Source organism: Ammospiza nelsoni, chromosome 10 (assembly GCF_027579445.1).
Source record: "Ammospiza nelsoni isolate bAmmNel1 chromosome 10, bAmmNel1.pri, whole genome shotgun sequence".
NCBI classification, from domain to species: Eukaryota; Metazoa; Chordata; class Aves; order Passeriformes; family Passerellidae; genus Ammospiza; species Ammospiza nelsoni.
The window spans coordinates 23,925,834-23,950,390 of record NC_080642.1 but is presented as its reverse complement, the minus strand read 5'-3'; the positions used below and the strand labels follow the sequence as shown (position 1 = coordinate 23,950,390).

The 24,557-nt window shown below is 45.9% G+C and overlaps 1 protein-coding gene across 2 annotated transcripts in view; it reads right to left on the bottom strand.

The window, feature by feature from the left end:
• Positions 1-24,557, bottom strand: part of LOC132077535 (glypican-5-like) — a 369,893-nt gene that overhangs the window by 50,243 nt on the left and 295,093 nt on the right. The gene's annotated exons all lie outside the window — the stretch shown is intronic.

Below are 24,557 nucleotides of genomic sequence, written 5' to 3'. Positions count from 1 at the left end.
AAAAGTAAGAGATTGCCCATGGTTTATTGAAAACTCCCTTTTATCTTGCAGAACTGGACCTTCTCCAGTTGGTAGGTGACAAGGAGATCCACAGGAGAGCTCAGCACAAACACCAGCCTGATGGTAAGGATCCTCAGAGTGCTGTGCCAGAAAATCTCCCCCCAAAGGCTGCTCTATTGGCAAACACAGTTATTGAGGAGAAATTCCCTTCTGTGCATGAATAGGGTATCAGCACAACTCAGGATCCAGTTCATTTCTGTGCACAGAAAAGCCTGAAGTTGCCCTGAACCTGAGGACACTTGGCTCCCTCCTTCTGGAAGCAGCCAGGGAACTTCAGCTTCATCTGTCAGTGTGAGCAGACTAGAGCAGACTGAAGGTAATCCATTTTGTAAAATAACAAACTCCACTGATTGATTACATCCTCATTTTCTCTAACCATCATCAAACGTGCACGTGAAGAGAAGAAATCCTTTTGCCTAAAAGAACCAAGGTGACTTCCTGACACCCCATGAGGGAACACAGATGGAATTCAGCAGCAGGAAAAGGACAAGCAGATCAGATTTGTGACTTTCCCACGTGCCTGATTCCCACCTCACTGGCAGCTCCTGAAGCCTGGCAGCCACTGCCCTCCCCTGCCCTGGGCCCTTCCAGCTGCCCTCACACCCATGAAACCTGTCACAAGCTTGACTTGATGCACCTGCCTTTCAAAACATCCTCTGATTGCAGAGAAATATGATATGACAGATCACTCACACAACATGTTATTTGTTAAAAACCAGAAATAAATGAGGGCACAGGAAGGGGACCCTCCCTTAAGCAAGGAGGGAGGAGATGTCCCTGTCAGAGAACCCTTCAAGCAGAGCAGTACACCTTTGATGCCTCATGATTTTAGGATTTGTATATATTCCATGTATTTGTAATGCTGCAGTTCTTTAGTGTATAACTCCAAACTCCACAGAGTGTGAGCTGCTGCTTTCCCATTTTGGGCAGACACAACAATTCCTCTCCAGGCCTGGCAATCAAGGACACCTCATTGATTCAAGCCCCAAGAAATATAAAAGAAAAGTGAGTTGGGGGGGAGCAAACTCGGGGTACATGGCTTCATTACCTGAAGCTGGAATTCTCAGATTAACCCCCAATATGCAAATGGGCCAAACTTATAAAAGTGTGCGAACCTGTGAGCCATGGTCCATTTTGGGTGTAGCCCCTGTGGGGTTTCATCTACCCTGAATGTACCTGAAGGCCCTTCAATAAATAGAACTGCTTTTTATTCCCTTAATTCTGTCCGGCCTCTGGTTTTAGGTACCCTCCAAAGGCATCACCTTGCTCCTGCTGGATTTGTGTCCAGCTGCTGTTCACACACAGAGGACTCCTGCCCCAGCACTCATCCCCAGTCCTGTCAGCTGATCTGTTCTTGTCTCTGTAACCACCCAGGGATTTACTCAGTGGGAAAAGGCTTTAATTGCACACACCAGGGTGGGCTGCAGCCACACAGAACCCACCTGGCACACCACTGACAGCTTGGGAAGGTCTGAGGTGAGCCCTGGCAGGAGCAGCCAGTGCCCCCAGCACAGCACCAGGAGCCTCAGGGAGTGGTGCTGTGCAATGTGTGCAACAAGATGAACTGTGTTCAGTACTTTCAAAATTAGCATCAGAAAACAAAGTCTCAAGTTTCAATCCTGATTTATTTCCTCATTTAAATATCACCTACTTTTCCTGAATGAAGCCTGCAATATTTTGATTTAAATTATAGTCATCAGTTAAATCACTCATTTCAGGTATGACAGTAAAAGTGATGTGTTGTAAAATTCATTCCTCAGCTAACTTGATTTTCATGTGTGTGACTAAAACAGCTGCTGCTTTCTGTACATTTGCCTTTGAAAACACCTCCAGAAATAGTGAGGCTGGAGAAATGTTGTGGTAAATAAAAATTGCTTTCTCTGGACTGGTTTCTGACAGTCTTGGATGTGTAAAGAGAAAGACATTGGCTTTAGGAACTATCCGTGTTTATGAGAAGGCTAAATATATTCATGAAAAGGCACACTGTTCATGGACAAGGAAAGCAAGCTGTTTTCAGGAACAATTTGCATGAGATCTTACCCACTAGCCTAGAAAAATAAATGGTGCATTCTAACACACTGGGGAAAAAGAGCACAAAACCAAAACCAACAATTCCTACAAAAAAGCAACATACTCCTGTCAAAGAGAGAAACCAAACAGAGAACAGAAACTGGCATCCTCTCCTGCCTTGACATATCTTCATCATTTTTACACTTACCAAAACATTCAGGGAAGTCCTGACTCACCAACAGGGCAGCAGACATCTGGGTAGAATGTCCAACATTTCCACCTTGCTTCCAGAATGCTTGAAGGAGGGAGGAAATACCCAGGTTTGATGGGAGCAGCCCAGACCCTGCAGCAGACAGGAGCCACCTCGCTCCAGAGTGTGCCAGAGACCCAACCAGCCAACTGAGGTGGGGATGGGCAAGCCCAGATGGATTAATGCTCAATAAATCCTTCCCTGACAAGCACAGAAACATTCAGAAGCCAGGTAAAAAAGCAACAGCACAGAATAAAGTCTGTGAATATTCCTGTGTCAGCTCTGGGGTGCCCTGACCCCCAGGGCAGCACTGACTCTGACCCTCATCCATGGAGAAAGTTTCCCACACTTCAAGACAGACTGGAACCCACAAAAGTGTGAAATAGATTACAGAGAGCAGTGCAGGTGCATCACTGGGTGAGAAATTGAGGGTTTGGGGTTTTTAGTGTGTTGTGGATGGCAGCAAGATGGAGGGCACAGGGTGCTGTCCTGGGTTTCTTCTTCAGCTTCTTCTTCCTCCTTCTCCATGGGTTTGGGTGGCATTTTGTAATTGGGCAGAACGGTCTGCACTGTGGGCTCTGTGGGATCAGTTATTGGGTTAAAAGGGAAAATAATCCAGGTGTCAGTTCTTTATTGGATAGTTTAGTCTTAAAAGACCTTGTACCAAGAGGTTGTTGGGCATTTTGTGCCTTCTAATGCAAAGCTGCCGAACTCACAGCAGTGAGACTGTTTTACTGATAAGAGATAAACACCTAAATCCCAACATGAAACTCCTGTCTGGAGTGCCTGCAATGCAGACCCAGAGAAACCAATACGAGGAATTTAGAGAAATCAAAGGAAGCACTTGCTCTCTGAGCAGGCTCAGCACTGCAGGAGGGAGCAGCTCCCACACCAGCTCCCTCCATAGCCCTGACTCCCCTGGGGACCCGGGCAGGCTGCAGGGCCTCAGGGCCATGGGCACAGAGCCTGCCTGGGCTGCCAGGGCTGTGTCCCCATCACCAACAGCCTGAAAATGAGCCCTCACACACGGGACATGGCCACTGCACTGAGGGACAGCTGTGGCACCGAGGTGTCCTGTGGGGACAGCCTGTGCAGGGCACAAACACCATGGGACAGGGCCCGGCCCCACAGGAGAGCCTGTCCGGCCCACCCAGGACAAAGGCCAGGCCTTGTTACCTGCTCCCAAACCAGAAAAAAAAGGACAAAGTTCCTATTTTCTTTTGTTTTTAACATGTGTTTTCCACAGAAATGTGTGTAGCTTTCCAGTAGATGAAATTTTACATTGCTTCTGTAAAACCTCCCATACAAAACCAAGACACACAGCCACAGCTGTTGTTGGGACCCAGGACATCCCTCTGGCTGCCCTGGGTGATTTGAGACCCTGCCAGGGGCTCAGAGACATTGGTACAGAGACAAAAACACCTGTGCCTTCTATCTTAGCCCATGGAAACAATTACCAACTTTGTGTGAAGAGTTACAAGCCGCAAGGGTTTGAGTAGAATGATAGTGAATTCATCACAGGGTGAAAAAGTAGAATTTTGGGGATTTAGAATGGGGCTTCAAGAAGCAGGTTGGAGGGATCTGGGTGTGTCCTGTCCTTCTTGTCCTCCATCTTCTCCTGTGATGGTGACACTTTTGGATTGGTTTAGGGTAGAGACAGACTGTCTAACATAGGTGATAGGTATTAGGAAATTATTGTAAATAAAGTACACGTAGCTCTTAGTATAAAAGGCCAACACCACCCCAAGGGCAGGGACTGTGCCACAACCCGACCTGCTGGACAGATCTTAGCAGGTCAGAGAAAGAATGTCATAGATTAGAGAAAATAAACAACCTTGAAAAGCAGAACTGATGAATCTTGACTTCTTTTTTGGTCACAGGGCTGGGAAAAAGAGACTTTCTAATTCCTTGGGATCATCTCAACCCCAGAAACCCAAGAACCTGTAAGCTGGGAAGTGTTTCCACAGCCTTCAGCATATCCCTGTGTGATAGATAAGTAATGCCATGGTTGACTCTCACAATTAAAAGGCAAATATCACACATATATGTTCAGAGAAGTTTTACAGACTTACAGTTATGTTTTACCCCCTTGTGTTGTTCTCAGGGGTGCCCTGGGTTTGGGACATTTGGGAGGGTGGGACAGTTACTATGGCAACTCCAGTCAAGAGGTAAGGGAGTGATTTCCACCACTGGACAGAAGAAGGAGTCAATGGACAGAACTTTGGGGGAGCTAAAGGGTTAAAAGGTGAAACCTCCATTGTGTGGGTGAGCACATGGTGGTAAAGATCCTCTGCTCCTCGTGCTATAATATTTTCTCTATTCAGTCTGCTGTTGTATTTTTGATAAGGGTTTAATAAACTTAAAAAAATTTTTTGGAAATGAGTATCATTTCTCACACCTATTTCCCGAAACACAGTCCAGTCCTGCCACAGACACAGCAGCTCAGCCTGGGAAACACCCAATCCCCACCCTGTTCTAGTGGGAGAGGCTGGCACAGTGTATCTGAGCAGAGCTCCTCTGTGCACAGCCCTCAGAGCTGTGTCACCAGTGTGAGAAATGACTGGTCACTTTTAAAACATTTTATCAAACTTTAACAAAAAACTACAACAAAAGACTAAATAAGGAAAAATTACAGCACTGAGAGCCCCCCCTGTGGCTGCCAGCTACATGGCTCATCTACAAAATGCATGTTCTGCCTTTTATATCCTTAGTCCCTCTGCAAGTTTTGTCAGCCAAGTCTTTCTCTGCTGTCCATTGGTGGAGATTACTTTTTGAACCTTGATAGTTCAGGAGTTGTTCTGCTGCCCCTCCTGGTACCAAGCCAGCCTCCTCTGAATGTCTTGATTACTAAGGCTGTTACAAGGGGGGAAAGAGGACTATGGAATGACATCTTACAAGAACATTATTATACATCTACATAATATTTATCTCTTAATTGTGAGAGCCAGATATTACATTACTTATCTATAACGCTGAGCACAAGGCACAGCCCTGAGGTGCTCAGTCCCAACTGCCTGGGGAACTGGGAACCCCTTTTGTCTTGTGGGCCTGGATGCTTAAAAACAGATATTGTGTTTGTAACTGTGTGATGTGCCTGCACTGAACACCAAGCCCTCACCTCATGCCTTACAGGGCGCTTTGCAGATGTTCTCATCCTCCTGCAGACAATTCATTGGCAAGCTGTGGTGAGTGGAGATTCTTGTAATGGTGGCTTAGTGTCACAGACATCTTTTATGAAAAATCCTTTCCTTAGGATTTTTCCTCCTGAGAAGCTGGGAGGCCTCAGGAACAAAATGTAAACAATGGTTATCTGCTGCTGTGGAATGCAACAGGTGCATCTGTGATTGGTCTCATGTGGTTGTTTCTAATTAATGGCCAATCACAGTCAGCTGGCTCAGACAGAGAGCTGAGCCACAAACCTTTGTTATCATTCTTTGCTATTCTATTCTTAGCTAGACTTCTGATGAAATCCTTTCTTCTATTCTTTTAGTATAGTTTTAATGTAATGTATATAATAAAATAATAAATCAAGCTTCTGAAACACGGAGTCAGATCCTCGTCTCTTCCCTCATCCTCGGACCCCTGTGAACACTGTCACAGCTTAGAAGCTGCACCAAGTTTTTCACTGAGTGCAGAGACCACCACAGAGCTCAAAGCAGCAACACCTGATGCTTCCCCAGAGCCACACACAGAGAACCCACCTTGCCCCTGCTCAAAGGTGACACACGAGGTGGCAGAGCCCTTGGGACAGAAACCACAGCCCCTTCTGCCATGCTGGTTCTACCCAGGTTCTGCACAATACCCACATTCTTCAGCCACTTTTTCCTCTGCTCTGCACTTTGCCATCCTCCCTCCCTCCCTCCCTCCATGCTCCCACCCTGCTGAGCCCCAGGACAGCAGAGGAAGGTGGCAGCAGCAGGACCTGCACCCACAAGGAGCAGAGCTGGGCAGCAGCAGGGTGTGCAGCACAGAAGGTGCTGCAGGGTGAGGGGTGCTCCCCTGTCACCCCCAAAGGGGCAGGGGCTGGGCAGGAAAGGGTTATGCTGTGCAGGAAAGGGTTATGCTGTCTCTGGGCCTTTCTGGGTTGCTGCAAGCCCAAGATTGTTAAAAGTCTCTTTTCCCAGCTCGGCGGTGGAAGAAGGAGTCAGGGCTCTTCATTTCTTGGTCTCAAGGTTGTTTATTGCTCCTTATCTATAAAATTCTTTCTCCTGCCCTGCCCAGGTCCGTCCAGCAGGACAGTTCCAGGCACTCTGCCTGCTCCCAGGGCAGTGTTATGTCTTTATACTAAAATCTACCTGTACAATGTTTACAATTACTTTCCAATACCTATCACCTGTGTTAGACAGTGAGCTTCTACTCTAAACCAATCTGTCAGTGCCACCATCACAGCAGAAGATGGAGGCCAAGAAGAAGAAGGAGAAAGGCTGGACACACCTAGTTCCCTCCATTTTGCCTCCTGAACCCCCATACCAAAACCCCAAAATCTACTTTTCCACCTCGTGATAACTTCACTATTATTCTACCTAAACTGTTGTGGCTTGCTGATCTTCAGATAAGGTTGGTAATTTGCTCCACGGGTCATAATCAAACCCACAGGTGTTTTGGGCTCTGTGCCAGGGTCTCTGAGCCCCCTGGCAGGGTCCTGGCCATCCTGGACAGCCAGAGGGATGTGCTGGGATGTTCAGGAAAGGGTTATGCTGTTCAGGAAGGGGTTATGCTGCCCTGCCCTGTCACACAGACACCATCTCAGCTCTAAAGAGCACCTGAAATGCACTTGGGAAAGCTCCAACAGTTCCAAGTTCATTTTCCCATGCACCCAGTCACTTATTTGAAAATTTAAAGGCACTTTACACAGCTTGTCCTCACTTAGAGCCTCTCCTGCCACGTATGTATTTCCTTCCCCCCACCTTGCTTTCATTGTTACACCACCACCACCACTGTCAAAAGTAATTTTATTTCAATTTCATGGCTTGATTGGGCTGAATGTAATGGAACCAGATGCTGTGAATGAATGAAAGTCCCTTCTGTGAAGACCCATCATATTTTTGAGCTAAGTGGGCCATGTTCGGCTGCATATAGGTACTTCATGTGCTTTCAGAGCATTAATCTGTCTGCACCAGGTATGAAGCCAGTCCAATGAGCCTGAACTAAAGTAAAAGCATTAAACTGGCCTTTGTTGTTCCATAAAGAAAAATAGTATAAAGCTTTAATTGCTAGGTAATCAACATACTCCAAAATAAATTAATCATACTATTTTCCTTGGTGCTTACATGGTTTAAAATAGCTAGAAAATTACACGCTCATTTTCCCCCCAAGGGCAAACAGTTGAAAACTGTTTCAAAGATGAAACAATTTACCCAGAACATTTTATTTCAGTAAAATCATGAGGCCACTGCTGAATAAGACTGCACAAAACTCAGTATTGGAGAGTGCTAGTGGCTGGTGTGCTGAATATTTCCTTCAGAAACATGATTTTCCTGAAATCCCCTTTTATGCTCCCATCCAGTGGAATGACAGGGTTGTGCTGTGCCAGGGAGGGAAGGCAGCCTGCATGGGCAATACTCTGGAGAATACTAAAGCAATGCTTGAAGTTATCTGAAGGGGTTTCAAAGCAGCATTTTTTCCAACTTTTCCTAGTGGCTGTGCAGTGGCAGAGTTCAGGGAGCTTGGTCCAAAGATATCCACAGGATTCCCTTTCAGATAATTTCAGCAGCAATAAAACATGGAGTTCAACAAATGAATGAAACATAATGGAACAAACCCAGTGCATTATAGAGGTATTTAGTATAATGCTTCCAAAATCAATCAATGAACAGGAGTATTAATCTTGAAATGTATAAATTTTTAAAGAAGTCTCAGGTAGTGAGATTCCAGCCTGCTGGAGGCAGATCTTGCCCAAGCTTCAAAATTATATTGGTGGGGAAAAATTAATCTCCTTGGATGTGTGAGTGGCAGCCTGAGCACCAACAGGACTGAGGTGTCAGAGGGCCATCAGGACTGAGCCCTCCCTTTCCTAATGGCTATACAGGATTATTCATCAATATCCATGGGCAGACTAAATGCCTATAAAGCATCTTTATGTGCACTAAATGCTCCTCTGAAGTCTCCTAGCCTTATGACAGTCCTCCTGCCTTCTGGGGATGCACTTTAGGTGCTCTGTAGGGCAGGAAAAGCTTCCTGTCCTGTGCCCAGCACCCAGCACACCAAGCTAACAGAGACTGCTGGGCTCTCCAGAGCCTCCAGGCTCATACTCTGTGTACAGCATGGCTACTGCATTTTCTCAGGAAGTTCTGAAGATTAACAGCTGGTTTAGGAATAAACACCCAAATTTAGGTGTAGTTTCACAGAGATGGGAATCTGAATGTGAGGAAGCCCTGGATGTGCAGCAGTGTTACTGACAGCAGCTCTGGAACATGGTTTAAACAGGAACTGGTATGGGGCATCTAAGTGCATTTCCTACTGATCCTATCTTTGTCCAGAGTGACAAAGAGGACAGAGCATCAGCAATAAAGCTGTTTTTTCCTGAGGGTCTCCTTTCCTTGGTTCCCCACACAGGCAGCTGAGCGTGACCCTGTTCCCAGGCACACAGGTGAGATTTTGGGGGTCTCCAAACCTGTGTGGGTCACAGCACACACTGCAACTGGAACAGGTGACCCTTTGATGAGGGGCTGAGCCCTGTGGATGGGGACCATCACCACCTGTGATGCCTTTGGATTTGAGCTATAATATTTTCCAAATTCTGAACTGCTCTGGGGTGCAACTCTAAAGCTCCACAGCCTGTCAGCTGCTGTTCTCCTGGTTTATTCAGACAAAACAATTCCTCTCTAGGCCTGAAACCCAAGGGCACCTCACTGCCTCAGGCCCCCAAAAATGTCAACAAAAGTGAACCGGGGGGACCAAACTGGGGGTAAATGACTTCATTACCTGAGGCTGTAATTGGTGGATAATATGTGAATGGACAAAACTTTTGTCTAAAAAACTCATGACCACAAAACTTTTATTTGTCTAAAAAACTCATGACCATTGCCCACCTTGGGTGTAGCCCCTGGGGGGCTTCATCTGCCCTAAATTCACCAGAAGGCCCTTCAATAAATGTATCTGCTTTTATCCTTTGCATTTTGTCTGGCCTCTGTTTCTAGGTGAGCCCAAAAAAGGCATCACCTGGACAGTGATCCCTGACCTGGACACTGCATCCATACACACACAGGGGCTGCCATCAATGAACCCAACCAATAAACACTAAAAGGGGATTTTAATTAAAATAACACTTATTATGGGAGGATGGGGGGTGGTAAATATTTGAGCTTCTAATATAAAGCTTGAAATTCAAAGAGCTGCCTATATTAACTCATCCACTCTTAATTTCCACATTTAATTGCAATATCAGCTAATTTTCTAAATTTAAAAAAAATGTTTCTGAGGTTAAGTTCCTTATTTCAACAGCATCCCAACTGTGTTTCAAAAAATTCTTTAGATGGCCAACAGACAATTTTCCCCTCACTATTTTTGGTAGATGGCTCATTATGGAAAATCAATTATGTTGTTTCTCATTAAATGGTCCAACAGTATCATGAATGTTAAATGTAATAAATTTCACATTGCAAGACAATTTCCATAGTTGAAATCATGAGGTTAGTGACATTATTAGCCTTTTCCCTATATAAAGCTCTTCTGATTTTCTCTTCCTCCTAGGAAGATATAATTTATGAGGGCAACCTAGTCTAAGCTGGGTTACTACTTGAATTCTTGCTATTGAGAAGCAGTCTTATCTACTAAAATAACAGAATAAAACTATTTAAATATTTCTAGAATATGGATGAATTTTCCTGTTGGAAAGAGATGAATTTAATACTACAGGAATAGGCACAAATTTGACTTAATTAATACACCAGGCAAAGAGGGGGAAAACTGCTTCTTGTGCAAAGGAATTGACATTCATGGTTGTTGTGTTGGGCATGGAAACCTCAGCAAGGAACTAAAATTATAAACAGAATGTTCCCAACACTGAACACAACTTTTCCTTCCTCTTTCCTGAGCACATCCAGCACACCCTGAACCCATGAGCAGCCCCCATGGTGAGCATTAAGGGATTCCAATATGCAGAAACCCCTGACCATGGATGGGGGTGTCCCTTGCAGCTGCACAGAGGCTCTGCCTGTGGTCTGAAGCTGCCACAACTCTGACAGAAGGTGCTTGGTGGGGTCACAGCTCCCTATCCAACCAGCAAAGCTTCCATGGGAAGCCACACCACCAGTGCCATTTATGTTTTCTAAAACAACATAAACAATATATTTTACTTGATATGGAAAGCATTTCATGGTCTATGAAGCATCCAGAACAGTTTCTGGAGTGTGCCATCTCTGAGCAGGCAGAACCAGCAAACACAGACCTGGGGGGATGCTCTGGGAGCCACTTCCCACAGCCAGCACCAAATCCTGCACTCCCAGCACAGCCTGACAGGCAGGGCAGTGAGGAATCCCTCTCCAGAAAGCACACACATCACAGACACTCCAAAGGAATGAGGAATCCTGGAGCACAGGTGTCCCTGGGCAGGCTGGCACTGCTGGGCTTTGCCGGAGGGTTGGCAGTGCCCAGCAGAGGAGCTGAGTCAGTCTGTTGAATAGTCTGTCAGGCTGGAGCATTGTTCTCCTGCTACCTCAGGGCAGCTTCTGCAAGAAGGATTTGTGTGACACTTCAGCAAGTCACCCTCCATGCTCCTGGCACTTCAAACCTGTGGAATTAAAACTGGCCAAGCTGGGATTAGGATTGGAGGTGAGTGCTGATCCCAGCAGGACTCTCCAACACATCCCTGCAGCTGCTGCTCACAAGATATCCTTCTGCCCTCTGCAGCACCTTGTCTGGCTGCAGGAAGGAAACGCTGGGTTTGTTTGAGCCCTCAATGACTTAAAATGAGCACTGGGGTTCCCCCCCACTCCTTTTTTCCTCCTTAGGTGTTTTTCAGCTGTGGATGTGTGGATGAAAACATGCTGCGGCTGAAACTGTGCTTCAGGCTGAGGAAGGTGTCTGTGGCTTGCAAAAGCACAAAGGCATAAACCTCAACCTTTCTATTAATAACTGAAGGAAAGAAATTTCTTTGCACATTATACCCTTGTAATAGCTTTTGTGATTCTATTTTTATAGCACCATGGATTGCCTACCAATCTCTGTTGTCTAATAAACTTTCAAAACACCTCACCCAGGCAAACAAGCATTTTCTAATGTATTCCTGACTGTAAAAATAGTACTACAGAACACAAAATTAACTCAAATTGCAAGCAAGACCAGGTATAGAAAGCAAACCAGTTTTGACACTTCCCCCAGAAGAGAGAACAAAGCCTGCTGTTCTTCAGTCACAGTCAGCCTACATCACCTACATGAGGGAAGAGCAGTGCTTCACTTCCAGGTTAAATCCTGCTTCTCCAGGGTGCTACAGCCCAAACTGTCACCTGCACAGACTGAAATTCTGGGGCCAGAACATGCTGCAGCCTGGAGCTAACCCAGGTGCCTAACACAGGATTTCAGCACAACATCTGGCTGCCTGTGCCCTGTCCTTAGGCTTACCCTCTGAACTGCAACACCACACACACACAAAACACACACTCAAAGAATATTTTATTAGAATAAGGGATTCAAACTGTACACCTCACCCACATAAAGTGAGAGGAAGTTTACAAAAAGGAATAAACAAGCCCCATGTGACATCTGCTGCTCAGGCAGTTTGCAGCACCTGCAAGTCCTGAGGCAAGAACCTGGCACACACATCAGTCCCTGCAGTGGAGCTGCCATCTCCTCCAGGGACAGGAAGCTTTCAGGGAAAATGGGAGCCCTGAAAGGTGTGGGGACAAGGAGCAGCATTCCGGGCAGAGGGATATACAGGAATCCTTCTGGCTCAAGAGCTGGGGCACTGAATGCTGCTGGAACCTCTGATGTCTGGCTGGTGTGGCTAGGCTGAGAAGATTGGAGCCCCCATCAGCTGTACCAGAAACCTGGAGTTTACATGGGTGGCCAAACTCAGCTGTGCCTCAGCCATTGGGCACCACACATCCTCACAGGACAGGCTGAGCCAGCTGGGCTTGGGGGCTCACGTATAGACCAGGTCCTGAAGAGGGAGGAAGGGTTTAAAAATACTGGTTAGCGCAAGGGAGAAAGAGAGACAGTGAAAATAACAGGCTTGGGGAAGGATCCTGAGCAATGCTATTTCAGAAGATGGTGAAAATTATTGAAGAAAACTGAAGTTCTCAGACAGCACAATCTGGTGCCACTCAGCTGCAGAGGCAGCACCACTTGCACCAGTCAGGAATCTGGCCCAGCTCGTTGTCTCTGCACTGCAACAGCCACAGTAAGATCTGGGAGTTTAAGGCAGAAAAGAACCCCAATCTGCTCTGCTCAGCTCAGCACAGGTGGCATACAAATAAAATATTCACCATGTGGGCTCTGCCCCTCGTGAATTCCCTCCTCGCTCCAGGCACGGATCTGATCCCTTCATTCAGCCCCTCACCTGTAGCCTGCACAGCACTGGAGGTGCAAAGAGGCATTGCTGGACCTGCCTCACCCACCTGAGGAACTCTGCACTGCTCCTACCCCCTGGCCAAACATTAAGGAGTGTGGGGAAAAGTTTAAACTGTAAGGGGATTGATTATATTAGATTCCCTGGAAGTTTTGAGGGAACCCCAGCTTCTTTACAAGGAATATTTTACAAATTCACCATCAAAGGCTCTCTCCCTAACAAGCAGCAAAAGCTCAACATGGAAAACAGTGTCAAATGCAATATGCCCTGAGGCTCAACAAACATGAAAAATTCTCTTTGTGGCTGTGTGACATGACCCAGGTGGTGGGTCAGGAACATCAGGGAACAGAGCAGAGCAGGCACCAGAAAAGGTCAGGAGATGGTGTGTGACCGTGTTCACAGGGGTCTGAGGATGAGGGAAGAGACGAGGATCTGACTCCATGTTTCAGAAGGCTTGATTTATTATTTTATGATATATATTACATTAAAACTATACTAAAAGAATAGAAGAAAAGGTTTCATCAGAAGGCTAACTAAGCTAAGAATAGAAAGGAATGAATAACAAAGGCTTGTGTCTCAGACAGAGTCTGAGCCAGCTGACTGTGATTGGCCATTAATTAGAAACAAGTACATGAGATCAATCCCAGATGCACCTGTTGCATTCCACAGCAGCAGATAACCATTGTTTACATTTTGTTCCTGAGGCCTCCCAGCTTCTCAGGAGGAAAACTCCTCAGGAAAGGATTTTTCATAAAAAGATGTCTGTGACAATGGTGACCATTGCACTGCAGCCTCAAAGAGCTGCTTCTCTGCCCAGCTTAACACCTCCCTGGCAGAGCATCCTCTGTGAGTGATGCAGTGTGGAAGTAAATTCTAGGGGTTTAAATGTGCAGTCATTAAGAAAATAGGACTTTGAGAGTGAGGATAAAAAATGTAGAGCCATTCAAAAATTCAGAATGTGAATAAATGACTGGTAATCTGAAAATGCTGCAAGATACTTGTTTGGGAGAATCTTCTCTTTTAAGGGCTGCAGAGACAGGACTGCTCGTGGTGGGTAAAGTGCAGGATCCACACAATCTGCTGCAGCAGGTAATCAGCTGGGTAATTTAATATGACTTAAGGAAGAACAATTAGACATCTAATGGCTAAGAGGAAAGCAAAATACATCATGATTAGGGTTTTTGCTGGAGGAAATGGGGAAGGCTAGAATACTCTAGGAATTACAGTGTAGAGAAGAATGATTAGCACATCAGCTCAGTACAGATCACTTCTTGCAAAGGGAAGAGAAAAAAGCTTGCTGCTGCTCTAACCCTCCTTCCTAACAGAGAGTAGGGGAGTTCTAGGCTCACCTCTGGTCAGTGTATGTGCAGTGCTAATTTCAGTTTTAAGATACTCTTTCATATTAAGAAAAGTGCAAAAAACCTCAAGCCACAACACCGAATCAGGGACCTATAAGAATAATTTCAGTAATTACACACAGCACACTTGGATGAACAAGGCAAATAGATGATACTTCTTGAAAGCTCATCACTGTAGATTCAGTATGCCATCCACATCTTCCACCAAAAATAATAATTTTGCATAAGATGCTGCATTTAGTCAAAGCCTTTTTTGATGAGGCTTTTTAAAAACTCTCTATGGAAAAGAAATGACATCCTGAATGTGGGAGAATCTGAACCAGGTGCCACTTGACAGAAGGTAAGTGCACATGACACCACTCCTGAGGCGTCATGGAGCATCTCACATAGAAAGTTTTTGATTTTGACTTCCAGGGTTTTGCTTATTCACTGATTTTATGGGGGTCAGTCAAAGCCTAAAAGCAATGCATCTGCCAACCTGTCAGAGATGTGAAACATGCTCTGCATCTAAAAAGAAGAATATGAAGTTTAAAGGAGGTACCTGCAGAAAAGACCAGGAAATGTTTTTCATTATATTTAAAAAATAATAATTTTGGGCACTTGTAGCATTCACATTCTCTGAAAAATCCCTTCACTCAGGGTTTTTCTCCTGGGAAGCCGAGAAGCCTCAGAGAAAAGGAAAACAATTCTGATCTCATTTGCTTCTCCTGTGTTGTGCTCATGTGGAATGTGTTTGGAGATTGTTCACCCACAGGTGATTGTTCCATTGGATTCTGCTGGGAGTTGTTTTCACTCTTTGGCCAATCAGGGCCAAGCTGTGTCAGAGCTCTCGAAAGAGTCAGGAGTTTTCATTATTATCTTTTTAGCATTCTGTAAGTATCCCTTCTGTATTCTTTAGTATAGTATAGTATTCTTTAATATAAAATAGTACTATAAAATAATAAATTAGCCTTCTGAGAACATGGAGTCAGATGCATCATTCCTGCCTTTGTTGGGACACTCCCAGCAAATACAAGAGGCACTTGCCCAAAGCTCAGGCTGCAAGTTTTTGTAACTAGACTCTGCAGCAGGCACTGCATGAGTCACAAAGGCCAGAGCCTCTTGCCACAGCCCCTGTGCCCTGAGAGGGGCAACCAAAACCCTGCAGGAGAAGCCCAGGAATGAGGGATGCAGATGGAAGGACCTGGGATTTCTGCACAATTAAATTTGTGAGAACTCAAAGCAACCGTGCCTCACTCTCCTCATCTACAGAAGGGAGATTTTCACTCTTATCTCTGCTGAAGTACTCTGGCATTTATATATATATATATTTATATTTATATAGATACAGGCATATATATATATATTTATGTATATATTCCTCTATATTCTATATATATATATAATATAGAGGAAGTTGAGCAGTCAATCTTTCCTTTTTTGAGCAATTAAAAAAAATTCATGTTCTGCTATTTTAGCACCTCCTCTCTCATGCAGAGAACATCCTGGAGCTTTCTGCTCCCCCAGTGCACTGTTTCCCTGACTTTAGTTTCCTAATACACCAAAACAAGAGGGCAGGAGCAGAAAGCAAAAATAATATTCATTTCACAAGAAGTAGAAAACTAACTCTGGGTGTTAAAATAGCCCACAAAATTGGTATATTTTCAGTAGATGGTTGTACATGAACAGTTTCATTTTCTTAAGCGTAAGATTTATATAACAGCATTTTTTACACATTCAAAGCCTCTCAATGTTTACTGGTTCATTGTAGGATATTTAAAACCAGGGTCTGCAAAAGAAAAATATTCTGTAGAAAACAGAACAGTACTTTTAGTGCTGTACTTGTGTCCAAATAACAAGGCAGATATCATTTTTGAACACTCTACCACATACACTCCTTCTCCTTTCATTTAAAAGCATTAGGGCTGTTAAACCTGTAAATGGCAGCTCCAGAGCCAGGCAATAAAAATGCACTTAGAGCTATTTTAGCCCCACATGTAAGTAATTCAACCCTTCAGGCTATTAGAAAAGACACCAATTGTGACAAAGCTGAGAGGCTTTTCCCACCATTCATACACCAGGCTGAGCAAGAGAGATGCTATTTCTCAAATCTGCTCCATCCCCACCTTTGTGCTGGCCAGGGGGGTCAGTGTGTAATAAATCAGCCTGCTCAGAGGCCTCTGCACACCCCAGTGTGAGGGCACAGCTCTGCCCTGGCCTGACAGACACACCTGCAGTGCACAGACACACCTGCAGTGCACACACACACCTGGAGTGCACAGACACACCTGCAGTGCACAGACACACACCTGCAGTGCACAGACACACCTGGAGTGCACACACACACCTGGAGTGCACACATACACCTGGAGTGCACAGACACACCTGCAGTGCACACACACACCTGGAGTGCACAGACACACCTGGAGTGCACACACACACCTGCAGTGCACACACACACCTGGAGTGCACACACACACCTGCAGTGCACACACACACCTGGAGTGCACACACACACCTGGAGTGCACAGACACACCTGGAATGCACACACACACCTGCAGTGCACAGACACACCTGGAGTGCACACATACACCTGGAGTGCACAGACACACACCTGGAGTGCACACACACACCTGGAGTGCACACACACACACCTGCAGTGCACACACACACCTGCAGTGCACACAGACACCTGGAGTGCACAGACACACACCTGGAATGCACAGACACACCTGGAGTGCACAGACACACACCTGGAGTGCACACACACACCTGGAATGCACAGACACACCTGGAGTGCACACACACACCTGGAGTGCACACACACACCTGGAGTACACACACACAGCTGGAATGTACACACACACCTGGAATGTACACACATACCCCTGGAGTGCACACACACACACACCCCAGGAGTGCACACACACACCTGTAGTGCACACACACACCTGTAGTGCACACACACACACCTGGAATGCACACACACGCCTGGAGTGCACAAACACACACCTGGAATGCACACACACACACACCTGGAATACACACACACACCTGGAGTGCACACACACACCTGAGTGCACAGACACACACCTGGAATGCACACACACACCTGGAATGCACACACACACCTGGAGGGCACACACACACACATGGAGTGCAAACACACACACACACATACACCTGGAATGTACACACAAACACACCTGGAGTGCACAGACACACCTGGAGTGCACACACACACACACACACACACACACCTGGCATGCACACACACACATGAATTCATGTGGGAGGTGCCTGTGCCTGGCTGCCAGGGCAGCCTCCAGCCCAGCTGCATGGGCTCACCCTGCTGGCATTTTTCCCTGTGTGCCATAGGCTGGGCCAGGCACCACTGCAGAATTCTGCATTTGTTGCCAATGTTCAAGGTCTCATCCTGGAGAAAAGGAGACTCAGGGGTGACCTTATCACTCTCCACAGCTCCCTGAAAGGTGCTTGTAGACATGGGGGGCTTGGTCTCTTCTCCCAGGCAGCACTGACAGAATGAGAGGACACAGCCTTAAGCTGCACCAAGGGAAATTAGACAAGGGTTAGATATTATAAATTAGACCATTAGAAAAAAATTCTTCACAGAAGGAGTGACTGGGCACTGGAACTGTCTGCCCAGGGAGGTGGTGGAGTCACCGTCCCTGGAGGTGTCAAAAAAAGCCTGGATGTGGCACTCAGTGCCATGGTTTGGTTGATGAGGAGGTGTTAGGGCAGCGTTGAACTAGATGGTCTCAAAAGGTCTTTTCCAACCTCATTAATTTTGTGATTCTGTGACCCTCAGTTGTGAGATTCCCAGCCACCCCCCAGCCCCGCCCCTGTCCCTGGGTCACACTCACACAGGGGCTCTCCCTGGCATGGCTGGCAGACTGAAACCCACCCCGGGGAAAGCCTGACTCCACACACAGCACTACTGCAGCTGTGCTTTCCACCAGTTAAAAATACACCAGGAACAGCCCTGATACTGAATTTGCCTGGTAACATCTGCTGGGTACTTGAGTGTATTTAAAGAGTTAAATTACAGGAAGCAACTTAATGCCTTACAAATACACATCATAATGTGTAATTTCAGCTAATAGAGCTAAGCTGGTAAAACCAAATGCATTCTCAAGCAATAATTGAATTTCTTAGGTACAAAGGGCTAAACAAGGGCAGTATCACTGTCCCTGTGAAGGTATAACCCGTTTCTGTCAAACCCCTTTCCTTCACTCAGAATTTCAGCACTGGTGGAATGAGACGTGAGACTGGTGGAAAGAGCACTGGAATAATCTCCTTCCAACCTGTGCCTTCCAACCTGTACTGGCCTCAAAATCATTCCTACACAGCAGAGCTTTCCCTCTCTCCTCTGGGCACATCTTGGAAAAATAAAAGTACTGTTTGTTTATCTGGCTTTGTTGGGAGCCCAGCCAAGTTAAGGATGGATTTCACTCTTCTCCCAACAACCAGCAAATGAAGTCAATGGGATCCCTGTTTCCCCCTTGGGGGGAGGCATTCCAGGGAAAGCTCCAGAACCAAAGGGCAGGAGACATCTCCTCAGGTAATTTCTCCTATGCAGTGAGGAATAATTGCACACATTGTCGCTCAAGGGGAGCACAGATGGGCAGCTGCAGGTATTCAGTGAGCTCAGCCAACACCTCCTGCTCCCCTGCCCACCCAGAGCCCAGGCACAGGCTCAGCTCCTGACAGCACAGCACTGCCAGGGCTCCCACACCACTGCCAGCACTGCACACAAGGGCACCAACCCTACCCAAAATGCCTTTGCTAGTTTCATTTCAACTGGCACGAGGATGCAATCAGAAACATTCACTGTCCCTAATTTAAAGAAGATGCATCATAAAAAACAAGTGCAACACTTTATTCTTCATTCATAGAACTGAAAAGGGTTCTGGCACTGAAAGGTCAACCCACCTGCTCTCTGAGCCAACACCCTTTTTTGCCCATTTCTTGCCCATTTCTTGCCCATTATAAGGCTTTTTTTTGTTTTGGTGTTGGTTTTTTTATTGTTTGTTTGATGCTTTTTTGTTTGTTTTTCTCTTTTTGGGGTACTGGGAGAAGTTTAGTCCAAAGGACTGGCATCCATTTAACAGAGAACCTGGCTGGAGATCCAGAATCCTTTTATTTCCAGGTTCCCAGACCTCCTCCTCCACAGTGGAAAGCACAAGCCTGCTCACACCTGCAGGGTCTCAGACATCAAGAAGTTCCTTGTTCCCCTCACACTTCTGAGAGGGCAAATCCAGCACTTACACTGTGGCATTCACATTCTCTGAACATGATTCCTTCACTCAGGGTTTTTCTCCTGGGAAGCTGAAAGGCAGCAAGAGAGGTCTCAGGGAAAAGGAAAACAATTCTGATCTCATTTGCTTCTCCTGTGTTGTGCTCATGTGGAATGTGTTTGGGGATTGTTTACCCACAGGTGATTGTTCCATTGGATTCTGCTGGGAGTTGTTTTCACTCTTTGGCCAATCAGGGCCAAGCTGTGTCAGGGCTCTGGAAAGAGTCAGGAGTTTTCATTATTATCTTTTTAGCATTCTGTAAGCATCCTTCCGGTATTGTTTAGTATAGTATAGTGTACCAGATTGAAAGGCAAGATGTATTCTATCGCCATCTGTATGGCGGTTGTCTTCTGTTCATTAGGCAGTTTGTCTTATCTCTTCCACAATCCCTCCTCCCTCAGGAGGGGACATCTGCTGATAACAGCTATTGAATGTCACTGCATGGCTGATAAGAACTATAATATCCCATTGGGAGATGTGAGCCCAGAGGGAGGAGCCAAGCATTCCTACCCAGATATAATCTGGAGATTCTGGAACACCAGCACAGCTTCTCCACTGGATTGCCCAGAGGAACAGCAGCTGCCTCTTCTTCCACTGGATCTTAGGGGAAGATTCCACCCTTCTCTACAGGATCCCTGCTCCAGCAGAACCACCCCTGACACTGCAGGAGGGCTGAGCCACAATTCCAATGGGACTGCCACCAACACCCTGACCCACAGAGTGTCAGGTTGGGTTCTGACTCTGTCAGTGTGGTTCTAGTGTTCTACATTGTTTATTTTATCCTTTCATTTTCTACCCTATTAAAGAACTGTTATTTCCTGCTCCCATATTTTTGCCTGAGAGCCCCTTAATTTAAAATTTATAGAAACTCAGAGAGAGGGGAAGGTTTACATTCTCCATTTCAGGGGAGGCTCCTGCCTTCCTTAGCAGGCATCTGTCTTTCCAAACCAAGACATATAGTACAGTATTTACATTATATAGTATAGTGTTTATATTATAGTCTGTAATATAACATAGTATAATAAAGTAATAAATTAACCTTCTGACAACATGGAGTCAGCTGCATCGTTCTTCCCTGCCATGGGGCTCACTGTGAATTTACAATACTTAAACTGCAGCCAGCTCTCCCTGGGCTGGTGGCAAAGGGACAGGCACCCCATTTTGGATACTCTGGCTTAGAGCACACAGGATGTCACTGGAGCTTTTCATCTCTGCTGTTATTGTGGTATCATTACAGGGGCAATGAAAAACATCACAGCTCCTATCCAGGCTGGTACTATGACCACCCCATCCTAAAGGTTCTGCATTTAGGAATTCAAAAGAGCAAGACCAGCAATGTTGGCTTCCACTCCTGATTTGTGCTTTGAGTTCAGCCTTTTTTCCTTTGGGCTTTCTGACTCTCAGTGTGTTTCCTCTGAGCCAGCAGAGCTAGAGCTGCCTGTCTAGATTGGCCAGGAAAGAGCCTGGGACACATCAGCAACCCCTGCCTGCCCCCAGCACCTGGGATTGCCTGCAGGGAGGGCAAGAGCAGCCTGCTTTGCTGCCAGGGCCATGATAAGGAAACAGACCCTGATTAGCTGTGCTCAAGCCTTGGCCACAGCTTTCATCACAGAGCCACTCCTGAGCTGACAGAGTACCCAGGGAAACCCTGCACTGTAAACCAGGCAAGAAGACAAATGTACTTCAGAAGGAAGCTAAAGAACCCCTAACACATCCACAGATGCTCAAAAAAACCCCTGATGAAGTCCCAAAATAGTAACCAGTAAAAGTAGCTTTAGAAGCTACTAGCTTTGTTGATACAGTATCTTCCCAATACAATAATGTTTACTCATTTCTGATGAAATCATTATTTGTTGAACTGAATCTCCACTGAGAGCTTTTACTGATGGCTGAAATGGGTGGATGATTAGGAACTGAGTTGGTGTGAGTGCAAAAAGATCTGCAACAACAACAAAAGCCAGGCTTATACAACACTCTCACATTATCTCTGCATCTCTTTGATATCAACTCATTATCATCATAAGAAAGAACCTTCCTTCAGATGCCAGAACTTATCCAAAGCTAGAAGAAATAATACTTATTAGAGTTTAGCCCTGTTCCTTTAGAGCTGCTGAGTCCTGGAAGCAGTGCTGTGAGGCAGCCCCCATGCCAAGAGATGGATTGCACAGGCTGTTTTCATAAACCATCCTCAAACCAAAGAGCACATTTCTTCACTCTGGCAATCGGTAAACCTAATTAAGGAAGAGAAACATTGCAAATGAATGCACTTAATTTTGAAGAAAATGTGCAGCATATGCAAACTTGTAGCACACTGAAAAAATGGCTGGGCATCCTTTTTTCTCTCCTCAGGTCTCAGGAGCTCTGCAAGAAAAACAGCTACTGAGTCAAAGCAGGGGAAATGCACCAATTCTTGCCACTCAGGTGTCACAAATCAGCCCAGCTTCCGCTGCACACTCCCTTCCAAAGTCATGGAATCACAGCCTAGTTTGGCTTGGAGGGAACCTTTAAAGGTTCCAACCCCCCAGGGTAAATCATTCATCTACAGAGGCCTGCACACCAAAATTCTGCTCTGGATAAAGAGCCCTCGAGGAGCTAGCAAGGTGCCAGGGGCTGTTGCAGTGCGGCCAGAGAGGATGGGAGGAAGGTGCAGGTGCCCATCCACAGACAGGCTCAGGGATCATGAATTCTCTGAAGATAACTCCCCTGGTACTCACAGACACAGAATTTCCTCCCAAGAGTGAGGGAACAGCCCTGTCCTGGTGTCTGAGCAGGGCAGGGCTCAGCTCCAAACTCCCTGAGTACATGCAGTGTCACACATGGGGCTCCTGTCAGTGCCAAAACTTTTGACCACAACCTGTTTAAACATGTTGTGTTTTTAAAGGCTTCCTCCTAAACAACAAAAACAAACAGTGACTGGTAATAATGGAACTGGAGATTGTGTATAAAGGAAATGGGGAATTGTTTAGGCTAATCTTTAAAAGGACTCTTAAATAAGGTAACATTGCTTACAACACACAGGGCCAAAGATTAACATTATTTTAGGTTTTGTGCTGTGGTTTTTGTTTTTTAAACCACTGCAGGAAAGGAAAAAACTGATGTTTATTAACATTAGCTTGACTGAGAGAAAAAAACCAGAGTAATTTGGCAATATAAAACTCAGAGGGGACAGGGATGAGCCTAAAACCTGAAATCATGTGGATTTCAGCATTTGCAATTACCTACAGGACAGGTAAGGATTCAAATGCATCCTTAAGCATGGACTGCCATAGTCTGTGGAGTCTACATTTCTGTTGAGATGGTTTCCGGCTCCTTCAGGCACCTTGCAGGATGTCTGTTAATCAGCCCCTAGTTCTAATAAAATGAGGGTTATGATATTTGCTCACTGAATTATGGCCTGCAAAACCTTAGATGGTTTATTTATATACCTGATTTCAGCAGCACAATGATGTCTTAACATGAAAGGGCTCTGCAGCACTGCATGGCACAGCCTGTCAGCCACAGAAAGGTCTCAAATGATGTTGAGTAAGAACTGCTCAACCTGCACCCACCAGAGAGGCATGGCTGGTCCCCTAATTGGCAACAATCAAATTATACTTTCTAATTCTACATGCAGTGGAAAAGGCTGTTCAGATGAACAGAGCAGCAGATGACTTCTTCACTCTTAAGTTCTATTACCTAAAGCAGAAATAAGGGAGAAACACTGCAAGCAGTGAAGTGCTTGATGTAGTGTCAGAGAGCCACAGGATTGCTGGGACATGGTTCATGCCTTGGAACCCCAAAAGTGACAGCCACACCATGGAACACATCTGGAAGGGACAATTTGGTCCCATTTGTTTTGCCTGGCAACCTCAGATTTCCCATCAGCTCCAGACAGGTTATTTAAAATATGATGGAGCCTGTGAAGGGCATCAATATTTGAGGTAGCCCAATATATCAGATCTTCCAGACATTTTTTCTATGTCCAGGTCCAAACAGAAAGCAGATATACTGTGACAGATTCTCTGCCTTGAGGCTCAGAGCAAAAGAAGAAGGAAAAAAAAAAAAAAAAACCAAAAAAACCCCCCAAAATCTAAAGAAGTGAAGTTTCTGCTTGTTTTTCCCTTCCCTTTTCCAGGGGGAAACAATCCTTCACTCAGAACAAATGAGGCTACAACTCCTGACTTGCAGCTGGCACACAGAACATTGAACTAGATTATGTAAGCCACAGAATGCAACACAGACCAGTTGTTTCCCCAAAAGCTTCAGAAGCATGGAGTCATACATCTGATACGTTCCCTGAACTCCAGGGTCTGGCCCAGATTTGTATCTGGCTGTGTGAGTGCTGCCAATGAGCATCACTCAGAACTTGGCCCGAGCTGTGGATTTCTGTGGAAGTTGATTGTGTAGAACTGAAACCAAAGCACATGGATTCACAGAGCCCTGCAGACCCTGCACAGCCCTGCTGCTCCTCTGCATTTCTGTAGCTGCAGGAATGCCATGCAGAGTGGGCAAAGCAGGCTGGCTCACACCCATGCTGCTTCCACAGAGGCTCCTCTCCACCTGGAGCTCCACAGGACTAACACATGCACTGGGTCCCCCTTCCAGTTTGTTTCAGTCCTCATCACCTACCATGCTCTGAAGTGGGTGCAGCTGGTCATTCATCACCTATCAGGCTCTGAAGCTGGTGCAGCTGGTCATTTATCACCTATCAGGCTCTGAAGTGGGTGCAGCTGGTCATTCTGCTCCCTTTATCAGCTCCCTCCAGAAGGTTATCACTTCCCTCAGAAAAACCCTTCAGTGACCAGCAGCACAGTGGGGTGGCAGCCAGGGATCAGGAGACCCTGGCTCTGGTGCTGGGAGCACAAATCTCAGCCCTGCTCTGCCCCCCATCCCTTCAGCCTGGCACACCAGGGGCACAGGCCAGCTCCCCCAGGTGAAAGTGCAATTCCTCATGTCACAGCATCCTGGCATGGATGCATCGTCTAGACAGAAAAGCAATGCAGCTTTTGAAAAGCTGGAAAGATTTCATAGAGTCAACATCTGGCAGCAGTTGCCAAAACAAACACAGCATAGAAATATTTGCAAAATAGCTGAG